This window comes from Acinonyx jubatus, chromosome D2 (genome assembly GCF_027475565.1).
Source record: "Acinonyx jubatus isolate Ajub_Pintada_27869175 chromosome D2, VMU_Ajub_asm_v1.0, whole genome shotgun sequence".
In the NCBI taxonomy this organism is placed as follows: Eukaryota; Metazoa; Chordata; class Mammalia; order Carnivora; family Felidae; genus Acinonyx; species Acinonyx jubatus.
The window spans coordinates 41,652,442-41,680,135 of NC_069393.1; the positions used below are offsets into that span (position 1 = coordinate 41,652,442).

Genomic DNA, 27,694 nt, shown 5'->3' on the forward strand with positions numbered 1-27,694 from the left:
CAGATTCCTGTGCACCACACCCAGAGACTCTGATTAGTAGGCTCTGATTAGTAGGTTCTGGGGTGGAGCTGAGACTTGGCAATTCTAACAGACTGCCAGGTGAGGCAGGTCCAAAGGCTGTACTTTGTGGAGCCCTAGTCCACATCTCTCCTGCTGCCTCTACTTTGGGGTCACTTTGTTGTCACTGTGGTGGTCCTATGGCTGGCTCACTGGTTCTCAACTCAGTTGCCTACCTCACACATTACAGGGAGCTCAAGAGAACTTCTGGAATCCTTGTATTCCACAAGAGAAACAAGGGTCAGGGCGGGGGAGCACTTACTCTAGCTGTCCCTCTAGTGAGCATTCCATGCCTCCTCCTGTCCCCTAAAAGGACGTGGGAGCTCCCTGTGAGAGGCATCCTTGTAAAGTACCCAGGGGAAGAGAAATACAAGCTCCCTTTGCTTTAGGCTTTCTGGGTGAAGGGGTAATTTTACCCTACCATCTTCCCCCACTTTGACATTGGAATCCAAATGTGGAGACTGGTAAAACACAAGGACAGTGGCATATGATATTATATGTATCTCTTTATGTCCTCTCTTTTCTCCCCCCAGAACCAGAAAGGCTTTCTTTGATATCCTCTTTTGTCTGAACGTTGCTTCTCCATTTAATGCCTCCTTCTTCCTGTGGTGAACATTTGGCCACCTTCCCCTGGGCCATAATGGCAGGGTGTCTTCTGGGGAACATGATTTAGAGAATATTAAGAAATACATAGTTCAGGGGCACCTGGGTGGCTCAGTTGGTTAAGTGTCCGACTCTTGTTTCATGCTCAGGTCATGATCTCACAGTTTGAACTCCCCACGTTGAACTCTGTGCTGACAGTGTGGAGCCTGCTTGGGATTCTTTCTCCCTCTCTCTCTGCCCCTCCCCTGCTTTTCCTCTCTCTCTCTCTCTCTCTCTCTCTTAAAATAAATGAATAAACTTAAAAAAAATACATAGTTCAATGTTTTCAAAATATTGTCCCCAGAACATGTAGTAATTATGTTATCTTTTTTCTTTATTACATTTGCTGGACAGTTTTCTATTTGTTTATGCTTCTTGATTTGGGTTTATGTATTAATTCTACTCTTTCCTATTTTCAGATTGAATAATTTTGTTACCTTTATGATGCTCTTCATTTTTAGATTTCTTTGTTATTTTTTCCTAACATCTCAGACAGAAAGCTTAGTTTGTTTTCATCAACATTAAAGGTATATTTCACAATCACATATAAATCTGTAATTTTACATAAACGGAATCGCGTCATATGTACTGTTTTTATTGCAGACACCTTTGCAAGCCCGCGGCTGACACAGGGCTTGATCTTACAACCATGAGATCATAACCTGAGCCAAAATCAAGAGATGCTCAACTGACTGGCCCACCTAGGCACCTGAGCAGTTTATCTTTTTATATCATTTGGCTGGATTCCATTGGTTCAACATGGAGCATTCTCACTGTCTTTAATTTCGATAGACATTAAAATTCTGCCATAGATGATGTAAATTTGGACATAATGCCTGTTTTGATCTATGGAGATTGGTACTTCCTTTCTACCTTCTCTCAGCCCTCCTCTTCCTTTTCAAAGGGACAAGCTAAAATTCTGATCTTCCTCAAGGGAAGGGGGATGTTAGAAAATGTCAGATTGGTGGGGCCCCTGGGTGGCTCAGTTGGTTGAGTGTCTGACTTTGACTTAGGTCATGATCTTGCGGTCTGTGAGTTCGAGCCCCACATCGGGCTCTGTGCTGACAGCTTGAAGCCTGGAACCTGTGTCTCCCTCTCCCTCTCTCTGTGTCTCCCTCTCTCTCTACCCCTCCCCTGCTCATGCTCTGTCTCTCTCTCTCTGTCAAAAATAAATAAACATAAAAAAAAAAAAAGAAAATATCAGATTGGGCAGTGAAGTTAAGAGAATATGGCCTCCAACTTCCTGGAACTTCCCTGGCTCGTTCACCCCAGGTCAACTGGATACCAACCAGCTAAGAGTTCCTGGGGTTGCCCCTTCTTTCTTGGATGTCTGAATAAGCCACAGAACCCAAAATCACTCCTGTGAGTATATAGGTTGGGACACCATCTGTTAGCAAGTAGCACCGAATGCAGCCAGGACCTGGGTAGAGACATGATAAAGCACCAGCTAAAAAGACTTGTCCCTCTTCCTGTCCTCTCATTAAACTTGCAGTAACATACCCCTGTGCGTTTTATCAAATCGAATATTTTGGACCCTTCTAAGTGAATTATGGTGGTTTTACTGTGGGATATAATATACCTGATTCTGCTCCTACCCCCCTACACCATGAATGCCCAGCCCCTGAGAATGGCTCCCCATCTCTGATGTTCTCCTGCTCCTGCTCTCCTTCTGGCTGGGTTGCTCACATCACACTATCCTGGCTCCTGGCTTTTCTGCATTTCATAGCTCTGACTCCTAATCCTGTCTGCCATTTCCTCCTTCAATCTTCCTTGCTTCGACAAGTGATTCTCATCATTTCTTTTTCTGTTGTGTATTATTATTATTATTATTATATAATTTTTATTTATTTACTATTTTGTGTGATTTTTTTTGGTACATGATACAACTTTGAAAAACTACATAAGGGTATAGGATGAAATAAAATCTTTCATTCCACATCTCTTAGTGATGGAATCCCCCTTTGTGAAAGCAACCACTGTTAACAGTTTCTTTAGTATCTTCTGAGAGATGGCCTTTGAATTTACACATATTTGTGTATATACATGTATTTCTTTTTCCCTATGCAAGTTGTAGCATACTATACATACTATTCTGTGCCTGGCTTCTCCCTCCTTAGTTCATGACTTGGAGAGAGCTCTGTTTTAGCACATAGAGAGCTGCTCATTCCTGTTCATGCCATTACATTTCTTTGACTTTGACTTCTGGAAAAATGTCTGTGGTCATCCTGAGGAACCCCCCACCACCCTGCCCTCTGCTCCCCACATTGTAGCTTCTAGTAAGAGGTACCCGCTGCAGTTGCTCCACCCCCCCACCCCCACAAACCTGCCATACCCCCACTCAGCAGCTGGCATCCTCCCTGTAGCTCTCCCCGCTTCCCTGCCGGTGGTGGACAGGAATGAAGCAGTTCTAGCCGCAGCACTTTAATTTCTCCCAGATCAGCTGAGCTGAAAAGGGAAATGGCTTTTTCTGGAAGGGAGTCTGTGGACCTTCAACAATGACATGCTGACGCCTGGCAAGGAGCCCAGAGACACAAAACCTCCCCAGCCATAGCAGACAAATGGCATTTATACAGTGAGGGCAAGGCTCAGCAATATCAAATCAGCAATCCTTTCTGCTTTATCGGAGTGTTTATCCCGTAAGATAAACAAGGGGTCACTTTCCACGAGAAACAGCATCCTTCTCAGGGCTGGGCCAGGCTGCAAGATATCTCAATTTCCCTACTCCTTGATCATGCATGTTTTTTGCATCGTCACTTCCTAAAAAGTGAGCCTTTCCCTCCCTAATTCAACTAATATTTCTGAATGTTTACTGCATTCATTACAAGCTGTATTCTAGGCACCAAGAATAAAATTATACAGGAAAGCGTGGTCCCGGTCCTCAATCTAGCTTATGGTTTTACCTTCTCTAATCTTTCTTCCTATATGCTCTAAAACCTGCCTTGTATAATGTTTCCATTGGAGAGAAACTTGATCGGAAAGATGGGAAAGTGTTCAATTTTCCTGCTTCCTTTCGGTTCCTGTTCCTTCTGCTAGTGATTTCCATAGAGCAGGGGGAAACAGAGTCTCCTGTCTCCCCTGACTTTGTGCCCTCGTGCTCAAGATAATGCAAAGGAGGAAAATGAGGGGGAAAGGAACCAGACACTGGACTGAAGTCATCTGTAGCAGAAACTGTCCCCAGTACCCACTCCTTTCCTTCAGTAGCTGTAGATTTTGTATCTGAGCACAGAGCTGCAGAGAAGAAAGAACATGTTTGCCAGCCTCCCTATAACTAGTTGTGATTATGATCTAAAGTTTGGCTGAGGAAAAACGAAGTGTCCCTTGGCCACCTTCAGGAACCCTCTTTAAGAGCCTGCTGGACTATGCTTTGCGCCCTTTCTTCATTTCTTTCTTCATCCTGCTCTCTACAACAGAGGTGCTGACTTAGATCTTGGTGATGAAGGCCATACCCTAGGGATGTAGGGATGGTAGAGAGACTTCCAAGAGACCTGATGGAGCCACACACCCACCCCACCCCCATATACCTGGGACTACATACACCTGGGACTTTTCCATGAGGAAGGAATATGTTTTAGTCCACTTGTAACCTCTGTCAGGTTGGATTTTGCGGACATTTATTTTTTTCATCTCTACCCTCACTAATAAACTACCATCCTCTCAGCATTGTCAAGAGGGGACACTGGGAGGCTCGGTTGTTTAAGCATCTGACTCTTGAATTCAGCTCAGGTCGTGATGTCACGGTTTGTGAGTTAGATCCCTGCATCTGGCTCTGTGCTGAGGCTGACAGCCAGAGCCTGCTTGGGATTCTCCCTCTCCCGCTCTTTCTACCCTCCCTTACTTGTGCTCGCTCACTCTCTCTCAAAAAAATTTAAAACAAAAGAATTTTCAAGAAATAGATTTCAATGTTTGTTTTTAAATTTTTGCTGCTCATAATGGCAATGGTTAATTTGTGGATGTTGATTTAAAAGCTATCAGCCATTCTTAGCCCCTGCCTTTCCTGCCTATATAGTAAATCCTAGCTTGAAATCTCAGCCGTAGTCGGTGGGTAAGCCAACTACGCTCATGTAGTGTGTATGTGGAGCAGGGCAGAGGGTTACAGAGCAGCTTCAAATTATTCTTTTGGGAGGTTGGATTCCAACATGCTTGCTTTTACTGAGGTGACACAATGGACACCTACCTACCCATAGACCATCAGCTCAACACCTGCCTGGCCCATAGTGTCAGAAACAGACTTCTTGCCTCTCTGACATGAGTGGGTCACTTTCTTCTCAAGGGCACACATCCTTTGTCAGAAGAACTGGCTACTGGTCAATGGTCTGGGATGGATATCCTCTCCCTAACTGATCTCGAGAACCAGGGAAACTGGAAGCAAAGATTTGGCATGGGAGCCAGTTGGGAAGAAGTGAGAAAAGCATCCTGTGGGTCATTAAGCAGATGGTTTCCTATCACTGACACCACCGTTGGCTGGTGGTGCATGGACATATTTATCCAGCTTAGAAGTCTAGGGCAACGTGTGTAGTTTCTGAGAGAAGCCTCTCTGGGTTGCTGATGCCTGGCTGCCTGCACCTTGCCCATCTCTCAATTGGATGGGTCACTTGGAAGTGCTCAGCTGCTGCCAACTGACTTGGAGTGTCCATATTGCTTGGAGAAGCTGCTACTGGGCTCCATCCACCACACCAGACTAAAGTGCAAGTCTGCTCATTATGTAACTCATATTTGCTATGTGCTCTGCATGCTAATTTAGAATCCTTGCCTCTTCTATTAGAAGTCCTCTCTACAATGTCTTCAGTGACACGAATCACCCACCATCCTTTTTCTCCCTGGCCCATTGTTTAACCAACTGCCCAGGATCACAGACAGACTTCAGAGGGTCTATTGTGTTTGCAGGAGCTAAAGTGAGGCTAAGTCATTCAGAGAGAACTAGGGAGCCCTATATAAGTCAAGAGAACATTCTATCCTGCTACCTCCCCTAGAGTCTTCTGTGGGGAAGAATAGACAGGGGGCAGAATAGGCAGGAAACATCATGTTTGAGGACTCCAACTCTCCCCTACCACCAAGAAGTCTTGAAAGCTACAGCCCTCTCCCTGCTCCCCATACCTTCTAAGGTATCTTCTTAGAGAGACAAGCAGGGAATGGAGAAAGCGATTGAGATATTAGGACTTTTTACTCAGAAATTATCAGACTTCTTCAAAGGTTTTGTTTAAGAGATCAGCCTTGTCTAGGTTTTAAACAGATTGATATTTTAGCACTTCCCCCCGCCCCCCCCCCCCCAAATCATCAGGTAAGGACTCAGGAAAAAAAGGCAGTGTAGTTATAGTCAAATAAAGGAATTTAAATTTCTCTTCTATTATGGGCCGAATTGTGTCCCCTTAAAATTCATATGTCAAATTCCTAACCCTCAAGACCTCAGAACGTGACTGTATTTGGAGACAGCGTATTTCAAGTGGTGATTAAGTTAACATGGAACCATTACTGTGGGCCCTAATCCAATATAATGTGTGTGCTTATAAAAAGAGGAAATTAGGACACAGACACAGAGGATGACCATGTGAAGACACAGGGAGAAGACCGCCCTGTACAAGCCAAGGAGAGAGGTTTCGGAAGAAACCAACACTACTGACACCTTGATGTTGGGCCTTCAGCCCCCGGAACTGTGGGAAAACACATTCTGTTGTATAAGCTGCACAGTCTGTGGTGCTTATGGCAGCCATAGCAAACTAATATATCTGCATACCTGAATAATGGTTTAAATAAATTTACAACTTCATTACTCCTTGTTTTTCTTCTTGTTCTTCTTGTCCTTCTTCCTCTCCTCCTCTTCCTCTCCCTTTCCTCTTCTCTTTCATCTTCATCTTCATTTCCATCTTCTTCTACATACATTGGGGGATGTTATTATTATAACATCTAGATATTATTATAATATCTAGTTATTTAACACTTCCTATATGCCAGGCATTGTTCTTAGGGCTTACATGTGTCAACTCATTTTATTTTTACAACAACCTCATTTAATCCCCACTTACTGGTATGAACACTGAGGGACAGAGAAAGTAACTCGCCCAAAGCCTCACAAAGCATAAATGACAAGTGACAAAGTCAGAATTCAGAGCCAGGTGTTCAGGCTCTGGAGACACGCACTCCATCAGCACAGGGAAACTTGGTTTTTCACTTAAACTTATTTCCCAGTAGTTTTCCGTATCAGTACATATATACTTACCTCATTTGTTTTCAGAGCCCTGTGGATTTCTGTGTTTTATTCCAGGGTATAAAAATTAAACCTGTATTGTGATCTTTGGTACTTAAGCATAGGTAGCTTTGTACCCACTGTCTGGAACAATGATTCATCCAGAAAGAATTAAGTCATTTCCTCTCCCCACTGCAGGAGCAGAGGGACCATTGTGTTTCTAAGGCTTGATAGGCTCTCCTTAATTTAGCAGACACTTCTGCATTGCTAACAGAACTCCTTTTTGAGAAGCTTTGCCTGAAAGGACTTTAAGCCATGTTGTGACAGAAGAAGCAAAATGAGTGTTTTTTAGGAGAGATGGATTTGGAGCCAGCACCCTAAGAAATGGCTGAGGGTAGGACACAGGAAGAAGGCCTTTGGGTCCTGGGGTCCAGTGCCTGGCCCATCTGTGAATGATCCCACCTGTGGTGTATAGACTGGAAAGGGTCAGATCTAGTGTGAATGGGGGGCAGAGGTCCATGGGGGGTTCTGTTGGAGTGCCCAGGAAGGATACCAGACCAGAGAAGTGCTGTCCTGATCCCAGAGGCAAATAGCCAGGGCAAGCTGTACAGTGGGGAAAGGAACTACAGGCAGGCACTTGCCCTGTCTGCCCAGCCTCAGAGAGAGCCTATCAAGCCCTTATCCCACAGTGAACCATCTGCAGTGAGGAGCTTCCTCTTAGTATCTGAGGACATTGGAAAATTTTCAGGAGATCTAATTAAACCATTTTATGTCTTATTCTCAATATATTTTTCTGTTTGTGTCAGTTTCTGGGAGATTTTTTCAATTTTATTTTCAATCCCTTGAGTTTTCATTGCTGCTGTATCTTTTTCATTTTCAAGAGCTCTTTTGTGTTTTCAGAACATTTCTTTTTTATAACACCTATTGTTGCATCATGGATGTAATATGGACTTCTTATTTCTCTGAACATATTATTTATAGTTTTTGGGAGGGGAGAGTATGGAGGCAGTTTCTTCTTCCTGCAGTGTTTCTGGTTCCTTTTAGGTCTATTTGTTTGGGTCTCTGGCTTCTATGTTAAAGGTTGTCCTCCAATGTCTTACAATTTTTGTTTTCTGTCCATTGTTAAGTGAGAAAGGGGAACTAATATATCCTATAAAACTATACTGTATTCTGTACCTATAAAAAGAAAATATATTTTATTTTTGCAAGTGCATGCGGAACATTCATGAAAATTGAGCAAATATTAGGCCACCAAGAAATTCTCAAGAAATTCCAAAGAACAGGAATATATGAATAACATTCTCTGATCATAATGTAAGAAAACTTTTAGAAATTAATGACAGAATTTCTTAAAATGTTTTAATTTTCCTTTTCCTGTTAAGTTAAAACACTTTCTTAAACAACTACTGGGATAAAGGGAAAAATAAAAAATAAAATAGCAGAATTTCTCGAAGATAGTAATGAAAACACGACACAGAATCTCTGTCATACTGCTAAAGCAGTTATCACAGGAAAACTTATAGCTTTAAATACCAGGGCAATTAAGATGAAAAAATAAATATAAACGAATTTAATATCCAAAATGGAAAGCTAGAATAAAATAAAGTAAATTGAAAGAAAGAAGAAAGGAATTAATAAAGATAAACTTACCAATAATAATTTGGAAAACAGAAAAGAGTAGAATAAATGCAAAACTTGGTTATTTGAAAAACACAATAAAATACAGAAACCACTAGCTAATATAAGCTTTAAAAAAGGGAGAGAGCACAAATATACAAAAATAGAAGTGAGAATGGGGAAATAGCATAAAAACAGAAATAACAATTTTTAAGAAGAAAATATTTTACAATACTCTGTGCAAATAAATTTAAAAACTTGGGAGAAATAGGTATACTTTTAGGCAAACACAACTTACCAAAATTTATCCTAATAGAGAGATAGAAAGTCTAAAAAACTAGTTAGTGTAAAAGAAATCAAAAGGCTTATGGGTTATTCTACAGAAAGAAATACACAAAGAATCATAAAGAATATACAAAGGAATTTCACAAAGGAATTCTATATAATCTTTAAGGATCAGATAATGCCATTGTTACTTAAATTATTTTAGAGTATTTCATTTTAGGAAGCACATATAATATTAATCACAAACCTGACAAAGATTGCCAGATTTTTATTCCAATAAACTTCAAATTTATTTGGAATAAGTTCCAAAGGTTTTTATTCTACTAAAAGGAAACCATAGACCATTTAAAAATGTCAATGCAAAAAACTTAATATAGACTCTAACAGCAAATTTAAAAGATACATTGTGATCCAGTGTGGTTTATTTCAAGAATGCAAAAGAAAGCAATATTAGAAAATCTACTAATATGTAAGCATTTCTAGAGATATAGTAAAGGCATTTGACAGGATCCCACATCCATTTGTATTTTTTTTTAAGTCAAAACACTCAGTAAACTAAAAATTGATCTATATATCATATATATACACATATATGTGCCATACCTCAAAAGTTAGCACCTTACTAGCTTTTCTGCTAAAGTAATGAACAAAATAATAATGTCATTATGTCCTCTATTATATAGAATTGGAGGCATTAACCAGGGTTATTTACAGAGAACAAATTATATATGAGGAAAGTCCCAAAGAATTAATGAGAAAAGTAGTACAAACAAGATAATTTAGTAAAGTAACAAAGTCATCAAATTAACATATGAAACCCAAAGACCCTCATACATGCAAACAAGAAATGGAAGACATAATAGAAAAGAAATCCTCATTTATTACAGTACATAAAATACCAAGGCATAAATATAACACATAATACCCAAAGAAGGAAAGCTATGAAATAATTAAGAAATTATAAAATTGAATGCAAAAAAATGGAAAGACATTAAGTTACTGGATAGGAAGATACAATCTCATAGAAATGTCAATTCTCCCTTATTTGTAAATGCAGACAAATTCCAATAAAAATATTATGGTTTTTTTTTTCCTGAAACCACATAAGTGGATTCTAAAATTTGAAGAACAGAGGAGCAAAATTAGTCAGAAAACCTCTGAAAACAAGGGAGCAGTGGAAAGAGTTGGAGCTAGCTTTTATATTTAAAACATTTTGGTAATGGTCCATTAATATGAAGAAAGATCAATAAAACAGAATTTAAAAATCCAGAAATAGACTCAATTGCATTTGAAAAGGTAATATATGACAAAGGCAGCATTTTAAATTGAGGAGATAACAAAAGGTAAGCTGAGTGCAAAAGGCTGACTGACACTCCACATACCTACCCTCCCCCAAGGTGAGAGTGGGATATGTGTGACATTCCCCAGGCACTTATGACTGCCCGAGAACAAAGAAAGGAAAAGCAAATGGTCAACTGATAAAGATCACAGTCATGCAGGACACGAAACTCCATCAGTCTGTTACTGTCTTAATGATTCACAAGAAAAACAAGTAATAGTCAGACCTCCAGGAATCTACAGACTCAATTTCCAGGAGCCCTAATGTCACCTTCCCCCTCCATAAGATAAAACACCCCATATAATTAGTCACTCCTCACCTTTGTAATGCAGCTTTTTCTGCATGGGTCCAGTCCCAGTGTTTTCATAAAACAAACATTTTGCACCAAAAACATTTCAAGAATTCCTTTTTGACCTTTTGCTCTTGTACCCAAACATCAAATCGCATCATTTTGGTTTCCATCGTGGGGCTCAAGTCTACTCATCTGGACTCTGAGCCTCGGTGCAAACTTGGTGAGTACTTCTCTTCCTTTACTTTCATTTCAGGGGCTTTTCAAGGAGTACGGTCTTATTGGAACACTTTCATGTTGATTGCTCAGGTTCAATCCGCCACCTGTGCCTTTTGGCTGGAAGTTAGTACCCTGGCTAGAAGTTAGTTACCTTACTCAACTGGGGACCGTTTCCTAAGGAAGTCAGTGATAAGAACTACATGTATTAGAAGGTACTTAGATTATGGTAGATTTCTGTCTTTACTGTTTTTTCTTCAATGTCCCCTACTAACTACTTAAATTACAAAATTGGGTAATTGTCCCTTGTAATACTTTTTTTGTGTGTTTACCATGAGTTAAACATGAGTTCTTCATGGCACGGCATGGCATTTTGGCCCATTCACTGGCACCCATTTGTAGCCTAGGATGCAATGGGGAAGTGGGGAATGATGGCATCCTTTTCTACAAGGCAGGGTGTTGATCATAGTGATTTCGTTGGAGAGATCACTTGGGTCTCTTTGAAACCAGGAACCTCTGACATATCCTGCATGGGACACCACTGGGAGTCAGGGAGGATTATTTCTTGGTAATGGAGCTTCTTTGCTTTTTTAGGACCATGAAATTACCAAGAAGATAGACAGGGAAGGGAAAAGATGAGACCATAAGATAACATGTTTAATAGAAAGAATGAAAAAAAAAGATTCTCTAAACCTGTAAACTTTGATAAAATTCATGAACTTACTCAAGGAGCTGACAAGAGAATCCAGCTCTATTTCAAAGTCGTTTGAGAGAAGCCATCTGTAAATATACAAATCTGGACCCAATCTCACCTGAGGGAACAACTATACTAAACATACATTTTATAAGTCAGTTGGCACCTGACATCTTTAAAAACTGACTAAAATGGTTTTAGGTCCTCAACCCCCCACCCAGTGCCTACTAGAGGTAGCTACAGGAGTCTACCAATAGATATGGCCTTTAGGTAGGAAAAGGACTGGAGAGTTAAATTGCAGGGTAAAGTACAGGCTCAAACATTGACTGCTGCTATTACAGATTCCCCACAATACCAGACTAACCAGGGGCCAAAGAAAAAGCCAGTATCAGACAAAAGAACATGGTATGGTGTGGCTAAATCAGACATTGAAGCAAAGAATGTCCAAACATATGCTCTTCACCAGGGCCATGTCCTATCTGTAAGAAAAAAGGACATTGGAATAGAGACTATCCTCATCTCCAGAGAGAGAGAGAGAGAGAGAGAGAGAGAGAGAGAGGAAGACAGGAACTCACTTTCCTGCCAGAGTGCAGGAACCAGAGCAGAGGATCTGGCATGACGGGCCTGGTCTGGCTTCCTTTGACATCAAGATAAGGGAGCCCTGGGTTACCCTGGATGTGGAAGTTTCATTTATCAATTTTGTTATTGATACAGGAGCCACTTACTCTGTTCTTATTCAGCCCTCTGGCCCTACTTGTCTAACCATAAAATTGTTGGCATAGAAGGAGAAATTAAAACAAGCCACCAGACAATGCCTTTAACTTGTAAACATAGAAGTCAGTTACTCATGTTTTTCTAGTCCTTCCATCTTGTCCCACTTCATTACTTGGACAAGACTTGATGTATAAACTCACTTCTTACTAAAAAAGAGGATGGCCTGTTCTCTTTAACACATGGAGAATTAAAAAAATTAGAGAATTAAGTCCTCACTTTTGTAATGCAGCTTTTTCTGCCCCCAGTTCCTGTCCCAGTGCTTTAATAAAGCCACCATTTTGCACTGAAAACGTCTCAGGATTACTTTCTTATCCAATTACTCTCAGACCCAAACATCAAATCACATCAAAATCAGCAAGGAAACGATGGAATTTAAAAATTCCCCCCCCTTTCCACCAGAAATGATAGACTTCAATTTATAGTTTCAGGAAGCACATTAAACACTGCACAATATAAATAATAAATTTTTTTTTTTTTTACTTTCATTTATTTATTTTGAGAGAGAGAGAGCACGAGTGGGGAAGAGAAGAGAGAGGGAGAGAGAATCTCAAGCAGGCTCTGCACTGTCAGCACAGGGCCTGATGTGAGGCTCAATCTCACCAAGTGTGAGATCATGACCTGAGCTGAAATCAAGAGTTGGATGCTTAACTGACTGAGCCACTCAGGCGACCCTGCACAATATAGATAAAATGAAATCCATTGTAAGCCACATAATAATACAACTACAGAGTGTTAAAATCAAAGTTATCTTAAAACATCCAGAGTGTATACTTTACCCAAAATAACAAGAAATCAATACAAAAATTATCAGCAGCAACAGCAAAAGCTAGAATACAGTAGAACATCAAACATTTAAGGGAGAAGGGGATTCTCATACTAAATTTTACCCCTAGCTTCATGTTAATTCAAGAATAAAATGCAATGTTTCATACTAAAAAAATTAATAGAATTTACCATTAGCAGACTTCACTAAAATAGCTTCTAAAGGATGTACCTCCAGAAAATGGAGTATAATCCCCAAGCAAATATGAAATGCAATAAATAATAAGAAAGAAAAATGGTAAACATGTAATTATAAAAAAATGTTTACTGTATAAAACTAATGATAATGTCTAAGTCTGGAGGAAAAAAATCCAGAGCTAATTAAAATGTTGGACAGTTCTGACCATGAGAAAAAGTAGAGATGAAAGGAGTTACAGAACTTTAAGATATTTAAGGGATATATATTTATAGTTTTTCCCTAGCTATGTATATTGTATTTTAAAAGCAATCAATAAACATTAGAATTCTCCTTAAATGTTATTGCAGTCGAGCTGTTGGTAAGTGTTGGCCCACAAGGATTTCAGTGAGCTGCTAGTCTATTTGTCACATATGTGCAGCTTGCAGGACTTTAACACTTAGCCAAGCCAGACCTCGGAGACCTCCAGGATATTCAAGGCAGGCCCAGCTGCTGAGAAAGAAAGGAAAGGAACAGGCCTGTGGGTGATGGGAATTCTAAGGCGGTTCCTGGCAAAAGGAACCCAGATTGCACCATGGAGATGCCGCAAATCTCAGTACTTGGGGTTGCCCCTTCCTTCCGCTCAGCCTCAGCAAGATCCCCTGTTTTGGTGTGGTAGGTTGGGTGTACGGTTCAGGCATGCGCCAGAGCATGGGAGGGCAGGGAATCGGGATGGACACAAATGCTGGAAGCGTCCACACCGCTGAAAGGTGGGAGCGGAGCCCATGTCAGTCCCAAAGCTCAGACTACTAACTTCTCATGGTCAGGAGGTGGAGTTGACAGGTCTGACCACGGTCAAGCAGCAAATGTTAGTCCGAGGCCCCGGCTATAGCGGTCAGCTGCAGGGCTGGCATCACGGGTTCAGTCTAGCGGACACCTGAGTCAGGGTGCAGAGAAGCAAGGTCAGTGGAGAGGGGCGGTCCCGAAGTGAAGGCGGAGCCTGGGGATTTCTGGCGCGGGGTGGAGGCGGGGCTAGGGGTGGGCTGAGGCCGGAGTCGGGCGGCGGGGACGGATCTGAAGGCGGGGCCTGGCCCCTTGAGGCTCGCGCCTGCGCACGCGGGTCCCGGGGGGCGGGGCTGCGCGCGCGCGGTGCGCGGGCCCTGGAGGGCGGAGTCCAGGCGGGTGCCGGCCAAGGGAGGGGGCGCGGTGTCTCTCGAGTCAGGCGCTCCCTCAGGCCGCGGACGCGATGCTGGCTGCTGCAGGTTTGGCTGCGGGGCTGGCGGGGATGTGACGGGCGGTCCCTCGCCTCACCTGCGGTCCTTGGGCCCGTAGGTCACTGGGCGACCCGCAGCCGGGCCGCGGCCGGGGAGGCAGCGTGACCTCCGCACGGTGAGAGTCGGGGTCGGGCGGGAGCCGGGACCGGAGTCGGGGCGGGGCGGGCGTCCGCGACAGCCCTCGGCGGGGGGCGCGGCGGGTCTCGGGCCCAGGCACCTAGGGTGAGGCTGTGACGCTCTCAGGCCTCCCGCCCTCCCGGCATCGTCTAGAGTTCCCCGCAAGCCGCCTGAGGAGGGGCGAGCGTGGAGGCTAGAGGCCGGACGCCCCCCACCCCGCGGGCTGTGACAGGCGCGCAGGGGGCCTCAGGCGCTGGGGGTGCGCCTTTCTCTTAGGAGAAATCAGGGCGAGGCCAAGTTACCCAGTGATTTCAGAGCCAGGATGCTTGCGAGGGTTGACAGGGGGAAAGTACCCGGGTGCCCCGAATGACTGTTGGGGTTTTTTTGTTGTTGTTGTTTGTTTTTTTAATTGCTGCGCCAAAACAAAGACACACCTTAAAACACATCTTTAGATCAAACTTTGATGGACCACACCATTGCCATGGGTTCAGATGCTGCTTCTCTCTCCTTTTGACATCTGCTGTTTTTATACATACATACATATACGTATATATATATGTATATGTTTTTTATGTACCTATTTTTTTTTTTTATCAAAGTAAAAGGAAGAATGACTCCTTTGAGGTAGTCGTTAGTGGCTAAGCTTGAGTTTGAATTTCAATAATTGCAAATTCATCTTTGTAGGCTACCCAGCCAATTAGGCTTGCTGTTCCAGCACTAGGCCTTAGCTGTGTGGCAATTACTGATGCAGGGACTCTTCGTGGTCACAGATTGAAATGTGGATATTTCACTCTCATTGGTGAGCTGAATTGAGCTTCAGTCCTTTCAGAATAGCCATTTGAAAAAGCATTCCTTTTCTCTTTTTCTCCTGAGAATTAAAATATAATGGAACTAATTTTGCCAGTCACACACACACAAAAAAATCCTCTTGTAGACTAAAGATTTTGGTGGGGACAGCTCTTTAACCAAAAGGAATTTAAGATACCCTCCTCCTGCACAAAACTTGGTTTTATCTGCAATCAGTATAAGATAAAGATTTAAACATTCTTGAATGTTTTGCCTGTACTTAGTCTTCTCAGACATTATTACGGTTTGCCTCTTGAGATTTATTAAAGCTCTTTAGTGTTATTTGGTTATTTTCTTTAGTATTCTCTTTAGGCAAAACACACACACTTTCTTAAGAACCTTTTAGGCATAATTCATATTCTTTTACTTCCGTGTAAAGAAACTTCATGGTAAGAAACCGCTAGAAGCCATCCTGAGAGCAGGCACTCTTCATTTAAAACAACAACCATTTATTCTATATTTCCATATCGGGACCTGCATTTTTTTGTTTGTTGCCAACTCAACTCCTTTGTATGCTAAATAGAAGGGGACTTTGATTCCCCGTGTAAAAGTCCGTCAGTGACTGTACATAATCTGTATTTGATAAAAGTCAAAGTCCTTTGAGATTTCTGATAACTTGTGAACGTTTCTAATTTCATTTCTGCCATTTTGCTCTCCTCTCTATACAGACACTACTTAAGAGTTCTCTGAAGATGACATCTTCCTTTGTGGTTTTACACTGTTCTCTCTATTGAGACTTCTTCTCTACTTAGTAAACAATTTGCTCTTCAAGATCTACCGAAAACGTCACCTCTGAAAATGGTCCAGAAATCTTATCCCCCTTGTCTTGACTGATCCAGTACTACATCATGCATTCTTCGTTTAGCATTTGTCAGTTAGTAATGATTTGTTTTTATGTCTGTCTCCATCAGACCTTTGGGTTCCTTCAGTGCTAACATTTACTGTTTTGTGGCACAGGTACTCAAAAACTATTTATTGATTACATTTTTGAGGAATGCTCTTGATCTTAAATGTAAGTTTAAGATAGGCAGACTTTGTGAATGATCTCTTTCAATATCAGAAAACATGGAAAAGATGAATGCATAAGGTACCTTTAAATTTCCATGAAGACAGTCAAAATTGTTGCTGATTGGGAATGAAATCCTAGTGATGACAGCAAAAAACCAATACATTTTATAACGCAAGACTAAAAAAGGCATGGCCAGTAAGGATTCCTGCTTCTTTGATTTTAAGAGTTTCTTTTGAGGCAAAGTGATTTGCCCCAGGTCTTGCAGGTAGAAAGGGACAGAGCTGGGATACAATTCAAGCCTTTTGACTATTTGTGTATTTTACCTTTGCTCTCAGTTTCCTAATTATAAGTCTTAGTAATTGTTCTACAGTTTTGAGTGGAAGGTTTTGAGAGGCATAGACATGTATTAGTAAAGGGGGTCTATTAATAGAATGTTGAACTTGAAAGAATTAACGAATTATTCGGTTCAGCTTAAAAAATTTTACCCATTAAACAACTGATGCTCGAAAGGGCAAGTGTCTTATTTAGGTTGTTTAGAGTCACTGGGACCCCACATCCTCAGACCTCATGCTTGTGTATTTTTCATTCCTTCATGGTGCTTTAGGGGGAAAATGAGGAAGCTGCCAATTTTTCAGAAGGAGAACAAATCGGCTTATATGTTCTCCCTCCTTGAATGCTTAGCTGCCACTCTTAGAAACTTAGAGCCCTTGAGTGGTGAGAAACATGATAATTCATTTGGGGATAGAGGAGAAACCTAACCTTCACTACTCTGCTTGGCTGGATAGTTTTTAACCTCAGTGCTTGGGGCTCTCTCTCCAGGTGCCCCATAACAAGTGGCTTCTGCTCACCATATGGAGATCCCTCATACAGTTACGTTTTGATGGTAAAATGAGATTTTAATATAATAAGGTTACAGATGGCTAATAGCATGGCTAAAATTACATGTGTGGCTAGTCTGTATGTGAGAAGAGCCTATCTGATTACTCGTCTATGTGATAGGTTTTTTGGGAAAAAAATTGATGCTTGTGGTTTTAGGCTTCTGAAATGTGTACTTACTGTAGTGGGCCTGATCAATTCCAATAGGATTTTTATTTTACAAACAACTTAATGATGAAAGAAATAAAAAAAATAAACGTTTATTTTTTATTTTTCACTGTATATATGTGATTTTATACTATAATCAAAGCGTAATGTTTAATATTGCTTTCATATTTAATGTTTTATTTTTGCTATAATTTTTGCACATTTAAATTTTACAATGTTGCAGTGAATTGAGTTACTTATTTATACTAGTTGGACATCCAAGTTATTTCTTGCTTTGCAAGTAAAACAGTTATCATATAGCTGTGCTATGTTTTGCTTCTTTACTTTAGGCTAAAGACCCAGGAGGGGGAATTACAAGGTCAGAGGGTCTGAAAGTTTTTGTCACTTTTGGAAAATATTGCCGAATTTATTTCTGAAAGATTTATTTATTTATTATTTTTACTTTTTAAAAGTTTATTTATTTTGAGAGAGAAAGAAAGAAAGAGAGAAGATGGGGGAGAGGCAGAGAGAGAGGGAGAGAGAGAATCCCAAGCAGGCCCTACACTGTCAGCATGAAGCACTATCAGCATGGAGCCCAACATGGGACTCGAACTCACAAACCCTGAGATAATGACCTGAGCCAAAGTCAGATGCTTAAGAGACTGAGCCACCCAAGTGCCGTGAAAGGTTTTTTTTTTTTTTTTTTAATTGATTTACATTGCCTCTTGCTGTTTAGTTGACCAGTTTTGTCATACTTTTATAGGTTTTTGTTTTAAAAGTTTTTTTTTTTTTAAATAGGTGTAAGACTATCTACTGCTTAACATCTGTCTACTGCCTAACATAACTATTCACAATAGAAAAGCAAATGCAGTATTTTTCTGGTTTTACTTTCTCCTTTGTATGAATTGTTTGAATCGCTTCTCGGCCTTTTGGCTAAGATCAAGTGTATGAATTGTTTGTCCTTTGCCCATAAGTTTATTGGAATCTTTTTACCGATTTTCATTATCACTTAACATCATAAATATGAGTCTCCTAAAATGTTTCTGATCTGTTTTGTTATTATTGTGAATTTGGCAGTTTTTAAAATTATTATTATTTAAAAAAATTTTTTTTAACATTTATTTATTATAGAGAGACAGAGCAAGAGCATGGGAGGGGCAGAGAGAGGGAGAGACACAGAATCCAAAGCAGGCTCCAGGCTCTGAGCTGTCAGCACAGAGCCCGATGTGGGGCTCAAACTCACAAATCGCGAGATCATGACCTGAGCCGAAATCATATGCCCAACTGACTGAGCCACCCAGGCGTCCCAGCAGTTTTGAAAATTATTAAAAATCACTGACTTACAAAAAATTTTCGTGATTTCATCTTTTGATTGTGAAGTCTGAGAATGAATGTCACTCCATCATCTGATGCACACTTGTATTTTCTTAAGCTTCTTGAGTTTGTTTTGTTACATGTGTAATCTTTAGAAAATTATATATGCAGTTGAGATTGAATTTAGTTTATGTGGTTTAATACTATAGAGAATAACATTCTTAAAAATCTCTAAGTGAGTTTCTATTGGTAAGTTGCAGCTTTTTTTTCTTCCTGAACTTGAATAGGAAACAAAACAAAGCTAGTTTTTTATTTTGTTTTGTTTTTTGTAAATGGGTACTTGTTTCTAAATAAGTTATAGTAAATTTTGACAAAGCAAAAATTTTAGGAAAGCGTATTTTGGTTAAATGAAGTTTCTGTTAGGTCATGGTTAACCAGAAGGTCATTTCTGATTTAACTCTTACTGTTTGTTAATCATTGTAAAATATATGAGAGTAAAACTTTGGTTATCTGTGTCCTTTGGGGAGTGAGACATGCTAGATAGATGAGATATCCCAGGGTAATAGTTAACATTGGTTGAATGCTGGCTACTGTTGTGGTACTTGGCTTGGAGTTGCTTTCTTGATTCCCGTAACAACTGTAAGAGGTAGGTTCTTCATATCCTCACTTTGCAAATGAGGAAGCTTAGAGAGGTAAAGTGACCTGCCAAAGGTAACACAGCTAGTAAGCAGTGGAACTGGAGCTTAGTCTGTCTACTTTTAAAAGGGTGTGTTTGAGAAGTGTATTATTTTTTGTGCTAAAGATTCGAACTTTATCTCGTAGGCATTGGAATGATATTAGATGTTTCAAAGTAAGGGGATGATAGGGTTTGTCTTTTAGGGAGTTGGCTGATGTGGCGGTGTGGAAATATATTGAATTGTGTTTCTGATAGGAAGTGGTTGCAATAGGTCATATGAGAAATAAAGCCTGAACTGCAAAGTGGATTTGGAGATCAGGAGATTTTATGGAAAGATACAGGACTTAGTAACTGATTTACAAGAGAGTAGGAAGCTGGAGTGTTGATTTGGAAGATATGCAGTAGGGTAATGACAGATGAATATGTGCTTCAAACACTTTGTCATATTTCTTTTATGGCATTGACTGTGATGTATTTGCATCTAATCTAGTGACGCATCTACCTCCCCCACTGGATTGTGTACTTTTCAAGGACAGGGACTGAGTAGAAGGCATGAACTAATACAGGATGAACTAATACAGGAAGAGGGCAGGAGACTGAAGTGGGGGTGGGAAACACCAAATCACCTAAATCAAAGAATGGATGGAGGAAGAGGAGCTCTAGAAAGTGACAGCTGCTAGGGAGGAGCAGGGAGACCCATCAGTGCCAGATGGGGGAGGAGTGTTACGGAGAGGGAAGTATTAGCACAAAAGTAAATACAAAGTGCCACTTCAGGCTACAAACAATTCTGGTTGTTGTGTCCCACTGTGATATGCTGATGACCAGCGGTTATATAGAACTAAGTTGTCTTTACTTTGCTACCCACTTTTTCCTTCCACACTTTCTCAGAGTATCCTATGGTCTCCTGCTTCTTTTAGCTTCTAACATCTGCCTGCTACTGGTGCTGATGCTGGGACATGACTCAGCCTATTGAAAGCAACCAATACGAACCCTGCTTTCTTTTTAAGTCGATTGACAAATCAGTATGTTAGGTATAATACGTGACATTTCAGTTCTTCTCTGCTGAGTTGATTGCTTTTTTTGCATGCCCCCAGAGTTACTCCTCTGACTTTCAAGACTTCTGATTGGTTGTTTTGAGATTTGAAACCATTGAGAAGCCAGAGGATTTTCTTTTCTTTTCTTTTCTTTTTCCTTTCCTTTCCTTTCCTTTCCTTTCCTTTCCTTTCCTTTCCTTCCTTTCCTTTCCTTCTTTCCTTTCCTTTCCTTTCTTTCCTTTCTTTCCTTTCCTTTCCTTTCCTTTCTTTCCTTTCCTTTCCTTTCCTTTCCTTTCTTTCTTTCTTTCTTTCTTTCTTTCTTTCTTTCTTTCTTTCTTTCTTTCTTTCTTTCTTTCTTTTGATAAATTGGTTTCCATACAACACCCAGTGCTCATCCTAACAAGTGCCCTCCTCAATACCCATTGCCTACTTTTCCCTCCAGAAGCCAGAGGATTATTATTATTTTTATTTTTATTAAAAAAATTTTTTTAACATTTGTATGTTATTGATAGACACAGAGCATGAGCAGGGGTAGAGAGAGGGGGAGACACAGAATCTGAAGTAGGCTCCAGGCTCTGAGCTGTCAGCACAGAGCTGACACGGGGCTCAACTCACTGCGAGATCATGACCTGAGCCAAAGTCGATCGCCCAACCAACTGAGCCACCCAGGCGCCCCAGAGAAGCCAGAGGATTCTTAAAGACTGGATTCATGAAAGCTGAAGTTTTTCACCTGTTTACTTTTCCATGTTGATCAGTTTGATCGTTGGACCATCTTTGAGGATTGTTGATCTTAAAAATGCTCCAGGATCATCATTCCAAATAATTAGTTATCTTTGTTCTCTTTGTACTGTTTTATAGTTATCTAAGGTGTGGGGGCTTGTTTTAAATTTCCTTGGTCATTTCCTAACATTTCATATGATTGGTTTTCAAAGAGCCACTTAGGAAAGGAATTTCTACTTGATTTCTTCTGCTCTTATTTGCTTCAAAGCATCTTTATTCTTAACTTGCTGCTTTTTTCTTCCCAGTTTTCATCTGGCTGGTTTTTATACTTGGTAAGTATGATGGGAAGGGGAAAAGAGAAAAAAAAATGGCTAATTACTTTTCTCTTCCCTGCCTTACTTTAGTTGTTACTGCCCTCCTCTCCACAATCACTGTTCCCAACTGTCCAATTTGGCATGGCCTCCTGCCCTATATCTTCAGTTCTGTGTGTGGGGATGGGAAATGCAAGACAGCTCTTTAGCTAAGGAATGCTGGATGTCTCAGGGTTTTGGTCCTTCTGTAATGGTGATACCTTTGTAGCTTAGTAGATGCTTTTTATTCCCTGGCAATCTACATCTCTGTAAAATACAAAAAATAAATGTAGGTCATGTTTCTTTGAATTAATTCTCATTCATTCCCTCTCTCTCTCTCTCTCCCTCTCCTCCTTTTCTCTCTGTTTCTTTCTCTCCCTTTCCCCCTTCCTTCCTCCCCCATACCCTTCTCCCCACCATATCAAGATAACACAGTCTTTGATGACTGACCCCCTAGTGAATACACTAGGGACAACTAAGATAGGCAGACACCAGAAGGTACTTTGAATTGTTGTTGTCATCATATTAATGATATTTGGTTGCAGCCTGAGTGCTTTGGGGAAATTTGAGAGCTTTCACTGACCATTATGTCTTGGCAGACAGTGTTATGGTTGGCAGTTACACTTTTCTCTGACAACCATAGTTTAGAAAAGCAGGAACTATTCGTAACAGCTGTTTAAGTGTAGGATGGGTCTGGTGATACTTTGATCTGAGTTGATAGGCCAGGTTATAGGAAACATAGCCTGGTAATATTTCTTTACAGAGAGTGGGAAGGCAGAGATGGCCATTTTTTTTTTCCTTACTCTTCCTTTTATTCTTATTTTACATTTTTTTCTAGGGTTTATTTTCTTCATTTCATAGTCACTTTTGCAGTCAACATTTTTCCAAGACTTGAGAAGTTCCACAGTGTAAATTTGCTCAACCCAATCTTTGAGACCAGTCTAGATTTTCCTGATTCATGCCATCCATCCATTCAAGAAATACCCACTGAGCACTTGCTAATAATAGTGCAGTGAAGAAAACGCCTTTTCTGCCCTTGTGCAACTTTCATTCTAATGACAAGATACAGAAAATAAACAAGTGTATATGTAATATGTCAGCTATTATACTACTGTGGAGAAAAGCAAAGCAGAATAAGGCAGAGAGACCATGTAAGGAGGATGCTGCTGTTTTTTTTTTAATTAAAATTTTTTTTAATGTTTATTTATTTATTTGAGGGGGAGGTGAGCAGGGGAGATGGGGAGAGAGAATCCCAAGCAAGCTCCATACTGTTAGCACAGAGCCTGACATGGGGCTCGATCTCACAAACTGAGATCATGACCTAAGCTGAAATCAAGAGTGGGAGGCTTAACCGACTGAGCCATCAAGGCGCCCCAGGATGCTGCTATTTTATGTAAGATGGTTAGAGAAGGCTGCGGTGATGAATGGTATTTGAGCAGAAACATGGAAGAAGTGAGATTGTGATGATCTAACTGTGCAGCTATTAGGGGAGAGAGTAGTTGAGGAAGATGAAGCAAGTGCAGATGTCTCGTGTCTGAAGCATGCGTGTCTTGTTTGAGGAGTGGCAAGTAGATCAGCGGAGGCATTGGGGGGAATGATTGGTGAAAGATGAGGTGGGGGGCCATAGAGGGTGCTGGGAGAGGTGTGCATGATAGATGATATATGGCCTTGTAGGCCAGTAGGACTTTGGCTTTTACTCTGAAGGTGGGAAGCATTTAAAGAGTTTTGACTTGTTTTAAATAGACCTCTCAACAGTTATGTAGAGAATGTCTGAGGGTGGGTATAATGAGATCATTCAGCAGGCTCCAGCAGCAATCCAGAGTGGGAGATGATAGCGATCTTAGGCAGGAATTGAGAGAAGTGCTTACAGTCTGTATACATTTTGAAATCAAAGCCAACAGAATTTGATGGTGGATTGGATGGGTCTGTTCATTGTTTTTTTCCTGACTAACTGGAAAAAATGGAGCTGCCCTTTGCCAAGATGGTGAAGACTTCAGGAGAAGCAGATGGGAAATAGTTTAATTTTCGTTATGTTAAGTTAGCAATCCAAGTGGAGATACTGTCCAGACAAGGTATACATGAGTCTGCAGTTCAGGGCAGAGGTCTGGGCTGGAGATAAAAAATATTTATTTATTTATTTATTTATTTATTTATTTATTTATTTAGGGAAGGAGGGTGGGAGGCAGAGAGGGGCAGAGAGAGAGGGAGAAAGAGAATCCCAAGCAGACCCCACACTGTCAATGCAGAGCCCGATGTGGGGCTTGAACCTGTGAACCACGAGACCATGACCTGAGCCAAAATCAAGAGTCAGACTCTTAACCGACTGAGCCACCCAGGAGCCCCTGAAGATAAAAATTTTAAGTCATGGACATGGAGATAGTATTTAATACCCTGAGAACTGATTAAGATAATCTAGGGAGAGAGTGTGGCTGTAGAAGAAGCCCAAAGATTTTGCTTTAGGGTCCTGTAATGTTGACTCGGAAAGAGAAAGAGAGAGAAGGACAGTCAGAACTAGCAAAGGAAACTAAGAAGCATTCCATGAGGAAGGAGGGAAATTAAGAGTGAATGGTATTCCTGAAGCCAAGTAAATGTTTTAAGGAGGGAGTAAGTGAACAGCTATGGCAGATCTTATTAGATCCAGGACAAGGATGTGACTGTTAGATTTAGCAATATGAAAATCATTGGTGACTGTAACAAGTTCTTGGTGGTCATGAAAACTTTATTGGAGTGAGTTTAAGAGAGAACTGTAGGCAGGGAGTTGGTTTCAAGGAGTTTGCTGTAAATTGAAGATGAGGAAAAACAGGGTGATAACTAGAGGGGATGTGGAGTCAAGGGATTGTTATTTCCTTAAAAGATGAGTGCTTTTCTAGTATATTTGTATAAATACAAAAATATTTATAGCTTATGGAATGACCTAATAGAGAAGAATTAAAGGAGCGATTTCTTTGAAAAATAAATTAATTCAATCCTAGTCTGTGAACCCGGAGTCTATCATTATCATATATATGTCCTTATGTATTAACCTATTTCTTTCAAATTAAGACAGTGGCTAGTGGGGAGAGGTGTTAAAGAACATCCCCATACCTCCAATTTGTTGAATTTTTTATCAGTTCAAAACTGTAGTTTTTATATGTAACAAAATTTTTAATGGATTATTAGGAAATGGTTTAAATGGTCTTTTTTTATTTTTTATTATTTTTTTTGCTAACCTTTTTTTGTTTGGTAACTTCTTCCTGTTTATTGTCCTCAGCAGTTTTGCACAGTGCTTGCCCTGTGGTTCTAAATCTCTGTTATAGTAGTTTTACTGTGAAATACCTTTTTAAAAAAGGGAAAAAATTAATTTAAAAAAATTTCTTAAGTACTTTTAAGGGAAAGATTTGATGGCCATTCTTTTTCCTTTTTTTCTAATGTACCTGACTGCACTTTTACTGTAATTGCTTCTGATTATTGAGCTGATGTTTGAGATGAGTTTAGAAACTTAGGTTGGAAGCCCATATTACAGTTACATTATTTTATGTGCCTCTTTTTGTGGTTCATTTATGTTTGAGTAAGTAGTTGTCAATATTTAGTGCTGAAGCATTACTGCAGTTGCTTTTAAATCTTCTTCATTGGTCTTCCTCCAGATTTTCTTCCATTAGCCGCTTATCCATACTACTGACTTTTGAGTTTCTGAAACACAGATCTGATCATGTTTTATTGTTGCTTTAAAAATCTTCTGTGGCTTTCTGTTGTCTATGTAAGTTAGACACCTTTTTTTTTTTTCTTCTTTTGCTTCTTGCCCACCTCCTGCCTGTACCTGCATTCTGCTTTAGGGGATTTGGAGTGCTCCTTGCTAGGTTCTAATGCACATCTGATGTTTCTTACCACAGGATAATGGTCAAATTTGCTGTCAGTGTACAGAAGAAAGTCCTCCATGTGTTGTGGTCTTCATCTTTTATCATGGTTCCATGAATATGAGAAACTCTTTGACATCTCTGTGCTTTTGCACATAATATTCCTCCCCCCCCCCCACCAGAATGCCATGTAACTACTTAGCTACCTTGTTAAATCACTTCATCTTTTTAGAAACCCAAATAAAAGTCTCCTCTTCTAGGAAAACTTCTAGGCATATTTTCATCATGTCTCTTCTAACCCACCTTCATTATATTCTCTGTTACCTGTGTTCCTGTAACATTTTGCAGTTATTTTGTTTTAGTATTTGCTGTATTTTCCTCTATTTGCTTTCATGGCTGGTCTCCCTTGCCTCACCATTAAACTTATAGTCACTCAAGAAATTTTTGTTGAATGAATGTTTGAGTAAAGCAAACGATTATTCAACATTGACCCACCTTTTTTTTAATTTTATTTATGTATTTTTGAGAGAGAGGGCATGTGCGTGCACAAGTGGGGGAGGGGCAGAGAGAGGGAGAGAGAGAGACTCCAAAGCAGGGTCCGCACTGCTAGCACAGAGCCCAGTGTGGGGCTTGAACCCACAAACTGTGAGATCATGACCTGAGGCAAAGTTGGGCACTTAACTAACTCAGCCACACAGGCATACACTTTTTAAACCATTGACCTACTATTTAAAAAAAATTTTAACTAAAAATTTTAATATTTATTTATTTTGAGAGAGAGAGAGAGAACAAGTAGAGGAGGGGCAGAGAGGAGAGACCCAATCCCAAGCAGGCTCCGCATGATCAGTGCAGAGCCCAGTGAGGGGCGAACCCATAAACTGAGATCATGACCTGAGCTGAAATCAAGAGGTGGTGGATGCTTAACTAACTGAACCACCCAGGTGCCCCTACCCTAAATGTATCTTAAACTCATTCTCTAGCCAGATTTTGACTTCTATGTTAGTATTTTCTGTAGCACCATCTTTGGTTTCTCTATAGTATCCTTAAGTCTCACTTTTTGTATCTTATCATTACTGAGTTTTATTATAATTCAACAAACATTTTTTTGGTCACTTCCCATGTACCTGATTTGTTAGTACTAGTGATGAGAGGCTGAATAAGGTAAGGCCTCAGTCCACGAATTATTGTGATATATGATGAGTATAGTAATAGTGGAATATCTAGGACACCTTGGGAGTTCTGTCTTTCATGTACTCCTTAATTCTTACTTTGGCTACTACTAACCTCTTTCAGGCCCTAGATAATTTTAGACTATTTAGTAGCTGTCTTGCCTGAACTCTCTTGTCATTCCAGTTCATCATGAATACTGCCAGCAGATTCGATTCGTTGTCTTTGAAAGAAGAAAAAAAGTACCAGTCTTTCTTTTTCCTGTTCATGGAATAAAATCCAAAATAGAATGCAATCTGGAATGCCAAGCGTTTGGACCAGACTTCCTTTCTTCTCTTGTGCTACATGAACTGTTCATTATAGCAAAACTCTCTACATTCTGTTCCAAACACAGTTCATACTTTTCCTTTTTTGCCTTGCTTGTTTGAGCCATTCCACCACTGTAAAAACAGTGTTTTTACTCTTGGTTCCTCCACTTACTGAAATTGTATCTGTTCTTGGATGTAGTTCCCACTTGTTAAGTCTAGTGTGAACCTTTTTGATGATCATGCCCATATTTATAACACCCTCTCATCCTTTGCCTTCATGACACCACTCTTTTCTGTTTTTCTTAACCTATTCTTTCTCAGCTGTCTCTCCTGACTCCTATCCCTAAATGTTCATTTCCCAGGGTTTCAATCTGACCTCTTTTTTCTTTATTCTGTTGTGCTTTCTTGGAACACATGTCATTTTTCATTATCTCTTTTGTGTTCATTTCCCCAGCCCTGTTTTTCTCTTGAACACTCCAGTCCTTAGGTTTGCTACTGAAAATGTCCACCTGATTGTCTAGCAGAAGACCTGAAAGTTACAACATCAAAAATTAAGTACGTGTTTTTCTCCAGAACCTTGTGTTCACCTCATTTTCCTATCTTGGTTAATGATGCTGTCAGTCACTCAGTTACTCATATTATAAACCTGCGAATCATCCTGACTTTTGTTCTTCCATCCCTTATTTTCCATTAGCTGTCAAGTCCTGCTGTTGGAGCTTTTCCCTCTCCATTCCCTTTACTGTTTCCTTGGGCCAGGTTCTGATAACCTTGGTAACCACCGTAAAAGCCCCTTTAAAATAAGTCTTCTGCTCAATCCTGAACATTGTATAGGAAATTCATGTTGGTTGTATCCTGTAGGAATGCCAATGGCAAAATAGTTTTAGGTCTGCCACTCTAGAATAGCACCCAAACCATGGACTAATCTTTGTGTATCCATTAAAGGTCAATTTCCTAAGTATTTCTATAAGATGATATTGTTAAGATATAATTTA

At 40.3% G+C, this 27,694-nt stretch overlaps 1 protein-coding gene across 6 annotated transcripts in view; it reads left to right on the forward strand.

Annotated features, from left to right (window-relative positions):
• The first annotated feature begins 14,171 nt into the window (after positions 1-14,171).
• Positions 14,172-27,694, forward strand: part of CCSER2 (coiled-coil serine rich protein 2) — a 194,025-nt gene continuing 180,502 nt past the window's right edge. For 3 of the 6 annotated variants that reach the window (XM_027062458.2, XM_027062460.2, XM_027062459.2), the window contains exon 1: positions 14,176-14,420. The gene's annotated coding sequence lies outside the window, so the exon portion shown is untranslated. Of the gene's footprint in view, positions 14,421-27,694 lie in introns of all 6 variants that reach the window. The other 3 variants (XM_027062462.2, XM_053207372.1, XM_027062456.2) reach the window with 3 other exon arrangements.